The 5,045-nt window shown below is 39.0% G+C and overlaps 1 pseudogene across 1 annotated transcript; it reads right to left on the minus strand.

The window, feature by feature from the left end:
• Nucleotides 1-4,220: 4,220 nt before the first annotated feature.
• On the minus strand, nt 4,221-4,673 carry LOC104670056 (annotated as a pseudogene). Its single transcript, XR_749089.2, has one exon. The product of XR_749089.2 is annotated as a 60S ribosomal protein L31 pseudogene (transcript).
• Between the last annotated feature and the right edge of the window lie 372 nt (nt 4,674-5,045).

Raw genomic sequence — 5,045 nt, forward strand, 5'->3', positions numbered from 1 at the left:
CAGCGCCCTCTAGCACATTTCTGAGTCACTACTTTTAAAAAAAACCTTGACAACAATGTAACTGAAACTAAAATATTCTAAACACTGTGCTATTCTAAATTATTAGAACACTATTCTAAACACATACTGTCTCATTTTTAATTCTCATAAAGCTGTACAACATAACTTGAGACAGCTCTGTAAGTAGATAAAGATAATATGCAGTGTAGTGAGGGCTGCTTCGTGTGTGGGAAGAGAGTTGTGGGCAGAGAGCAGCTGACTCTACCGAGGCAAGCAATGATGAATGAGAAGAGACCCTGGATCCCTGGGAGCTCCCACCATAGTAGGAGAGACAGATCCCTGGAAAGGAATGTTGCAATAGGCATGTCAAGAACTATTGTACAGTTATTTCTTTTTAAATGGTGTGAGAGAAAAAAAAAGAAAAGAAATGCTAACTCTGGGGGTTTTGAAGATAACTTCAACGAAGAAGTTACATCAGACTGAGTATTAAAAGAAGAGAGTAGTTTGCCAGGTGATGTCATTCAAGAAAGTCAGAAAAAGAAGTGAGAAGGCGTGGTATTGAGGAAGACTGTGATGTGTATGCACAGGAAATGTAAGGGGGTCAGTGGTGCTGGAAACCGGGGTGCATGGGATGAAGTGGGATGGAGCAAGTCTGGGACAAGCTTCTTTGCCAATGTAGGGATACAGAAGTTGTCCTCTGGACAGCTGGAAGTATTTGAGGTTTTCAACTGGAAAATAATGTAATTGGATTGCTTTCTTTCTCCTGCCATAAAAATTAAGAAATATAATCCTTAATGAGAAAAAAAATACTAAAACATTAAAACAGATATAGTGTATAAAGCATAATTATAAACACCTCTGTAACATATAACATTGTGAAAACCCTTCATCTTCTCCCCAGTCATACATCATGGAAGCCCCCAAAATAATAACCACTGTCCTGATTCTTAATCACTTATTTTTTGTTCCTTAGTTTTTTCACTTATGTATACATACTCAGAAAAGACAGTCTATTTAGACTATTTCTGAACTTTTTATAAATGAAATCATACCGAACATCTTCTCCGTGTTTAAGTTTTATTCCTCAATGTTTTGTTTTAAAGATTCACCTTTGTTGATTGTTCCTGTAACAATATTTATTTACATTGCTATGTAGTATTTTCTTGTTTGACTATTTCACAGTTTATCTTGTCTGCTGTTGTATAATTTTTCTTCGGTTTTTAAAATTAGTTCTTATGTTTATTTGATCAGTTTTTATGTTTATTAACAGTTCTTTTATACCAGCTTTTTAAAAATAGCAATTATGAACAATATGAGCTTTTGTACTCTGCATCCCATTCACATGGTGCTTAACAGTCTCTAGGGTGTACTTAAATTCACGTTTAAAAAGATTTTATTTTTCTATGAGCAGTTTTAGGTTTATAGCAAAATTCAGAGAAGGGTATAGCGATTTCCCACATACCTCCTGCTCCCACACATGCATATCCTCCCCCAATATCAACACACTCCGCCAGAGTGATATGTTTGTTGCAACTGACAAACCTACATTGACACATGATGATCACCCAAAGTCCACAGTTTATATTAGGGTTCACTGTTATGTACATTCTATATATTTGGACAGATGTGTAATGACCTTTGTCCACCATTAGAGTATCCAGATTAGTTTCATTGCCCTGAAAATCCTCTATGTTCTGCCTGCTGATTCCTCTTGCCCCACAACTTCTGGCAACCACTGATTATTTCACTGTCTTTAGAGTTTTGCCTTTTCCAGAATAGTTGTAATTATATAGTATGTAGCCTTTTCAGATTGGCTTCTTTCACTTAGTAATATGCATTTGTTTCTTTCATGTCTCTTTATGGCTTGATAGCTCATTTCTCTTTAGCATTCAATAATATTCCATTGTCTGGATATGTGATAGTTTATTTACCATTTATCCATTCACCTACTGATGGACATCTTGGTTGTTTCTGACTTTTGGCAATTACGAGTAAAGCTGCTATAAATATCCATTTGCAAGTTTTTGTGTAGGCACAAGTTTTCAATTCCTTTGGATAGATACCAAGGAGCATGATTGCTGGATCATATCCTAAGAGTATTTCAGTGTTGTAAGAAACTGCCAAACTGCCTTCCAAAGCGGCTGCCACCATTTTGCATCCCCACCAACAACAAATGACAAATTCATTTTTCAGGAAGTTAATTCTGACAGGACTGAGTGGCATATACTGCAGTGAGGTGATGTAATGAGAATGTGGACCACATTCAGTGAGGTTGGAGAGGAGAGGTCCACACTGAGGGGTGGACCTGAAGCACACTTAAGCTGCACAAGAAATGGAGTGGCATCACCAGTGACTCTGAGTTTCCTAGCTTGAAAGATTGGTATCCTTATCTGACACCAAAATTCAGGAAAAATAAGCTGTAACATAAGCTAAGTTCTATTTTAGGTTTGAAGAAATTGCTAGACAAATAAGTGAAGATATCTTCTAGGCAGTTAGAAATGCCCATGTAGAACTTAGGAAAGGGAAATGAATATTTGGAAATGTTAACACAGAGTTGGCTGTTGAAGCCATAGGAAAAGAGAATAATGATCATTACCAACACTTTTGAGTGTTTACTATGTGCCAGGCACTATTAGAAGAATGTTGTATGCTTCAACTCTTAATTTTCACAACAACCCAATGAGGCAGGTCATATTATTTTCATGTTACAGATAACTGAGGCACAGAGAGATCTATTAGCTTGCTCAAGGTCACATGTCTAATCGATGGTGGTGCCAAGAGGAGATTATTCAGAGTGTGTATGTGGAAAGTACTGAATTTTAGTGAGTACCAATATTAATGGTTGGGAGGAGGAGGGAGAGCCTATGAAGGAGACTTGGGTGAATAGTCATGGAGTCTGGAGGAGAGCCAGAAAGTGTTATTAGCAGTCAAACTTAAATTACCTTCATAAGGTAAGTACCGCAGGTGCCTGGCACTACCAGAGGAGGTCAGGTAGCATGCCAAAGAACAGGCACAGATAGTCAAGCTCTGAATCTACCTGTGAATGAAACTTATTCAAGATTGGTTCATTGCTTTCAAGAAAGGAGGTGAACTTTTTTTTTAACTTTTTAAAGAAATCTAAAAGTAAAATACAGAAAAATATTTCTTGCCCCGGGGTTGCTCCCTCAGCTAAAGTTAAAAGAAAAATGCCTCCCATAAATAATTTAGTTATGTGTGGGTATGGAAAGATGGTGGACAATGGGGAGTCGGATTAGTGGGGAAGAGAACTCTACCGAGTAAACAAGACAAAAGCAGTTGAGCTGAATAGGAAGGCGAACAGGAAGAAGTCTGGGACAGTCCCTGCTCTGCCCAGGCCTGCACCTCCACCATCCCACAATGTGGCTTGGTAACTCTGATTACAAAGTGGGTGGGAGTAGGTGTCCAGGTGGCCCTTCAGCTGCACTTGGAACCTAACCCATGACCCTGTTTCTTCCTGGTGTTGCCTTGTTCCTCCACGGATAGGCTACCTACTGTTTTTCACAGGGTTGGCAATTCAAGATTCCTTATGTTATTCTGAGCTGTGCGATGTGCTCAGACCGGCATGGCCTGTGCAGAAGCACTCACATTCTGAGCTGAATAAAATAGGCATGGTGCTCGCTCTGCAGTAAGAGAAGAGAAAATCTAAGCCTGCTTCTCATTCATTTATTCATCGATTCACTCATTGTTCCCACAAATATGTACTGAACACCTACAATGTCCTGGGCACTATGCCAAGACCTGCGTAACTAAAAGAGGACTAAGTCAGGTGTTACCCATGCCCTCTTGGAATGTATAATCTAGTGGAGATGAACAAAAATTAACAAGCAACAAATGAAAGATCAAACTGCTACATGTAATAAGGAAAAAATGCAGCTAAGAAAAGTGAAGGGCTGGATGGGGAACTATTTAGAAAGACTGGTCATAGAAGATGTAGTGGAGACTTCCTGTACTTGTCCATGTCAGGTTCTCTGCCTTTAAGGCATGGGAAAGAACCATACTTCCTCTTTCCATTGCAGTTAGGTGAAACCTTGTGGCTAGTTCTGAACGGATATTGGTATTTGAAGCAGGGTACTTTCTTAATTAAAAACCCCTAAAATATGTGGCATGGCCTTGGTAGTTCAGTGGTGGACAGCATATAAATTGATAATGGAGGCTAGATAGATGACAATTTTTGTTATGTGGTGGTTGGCAAAGCCAACTTCTTTTTTTTTTTTTTTTCAATTTTATAACTTTATTTGATGTATTTGATGATCAGCAATTAGTTCTCATCCACATTGACTGTAGATTTTTGAAAGTGGTAACAGGTACATAGGTAACCAAAGTATAGAGCTTATTTGGTGAATCTTCATCCTCATTACGTTTTCTGGACAGCCGCACACGGATTCGGTATGGGACATTCCTTATTCCTTTGGCCCAGACAGCTTTGTTGAGCCTGGTATCAATGCGCACATCTGGAGTTCCCATCTCCTTCATGGCAAATTTCCGAATCTCTTTGAGTGCCCGAGGGGCACGCTTCTTGAAGCCCACTCCATGGATGCGCTTGTGAATGTTGATGGTGTATTCTCGGGTCACCACCTCGTTGATGGCAGAACGGCCCTTTTTCTTCTCTCCACCCTTCTTTGCGGGAGCCATTCTGCCGGGTCCAAGTTAGAAAGGAAGCGGCAAAGCCACTATATTAACTTGGAGGAAGATTATGTAGCTAAAGAAAATATGACTCTAGGGGAAAGGATTGGAAAATAATGTGTCTACTATGTGTTGGCAACTACTAGCTATTTTTTTGGCAAGGCTTTATAAACTCAAAAAAAAGAATTGGTTGATTTGTTAACAAATATGAGAAAGAAAGGAGATATTTCAGAAAATTGGGGCCTTGCAAAATTGGAAATCCTAACGGGCTTTAAACTCCAAATATCAAGTCAGAAATTGAGAAAGCCTTGAAAGATGAAGCCCATTAAAATAACCTGTGGAAAGGTAAAATTAAAAGTATGGTGTCTCCACCTATTGATAATGTCTTTCAATTGATTAAGGAA

This window comes from Rhinopithecus roxellana, chromosome 4, assembly GCF_007565055.1.
Source record: "Rhinopithecus roxellana isolate Shanxi Qingling chromosome 4, ASM756505v1, whole genome shotgun sequence".
Taxonomy (NCBI): domain Eukaryota; kingdom Metazoa; phylum Chordata; class Mammalia; order Primates; family Cercopithecidae; genus Rhinopithecus; species Rhinopithecus roxellana.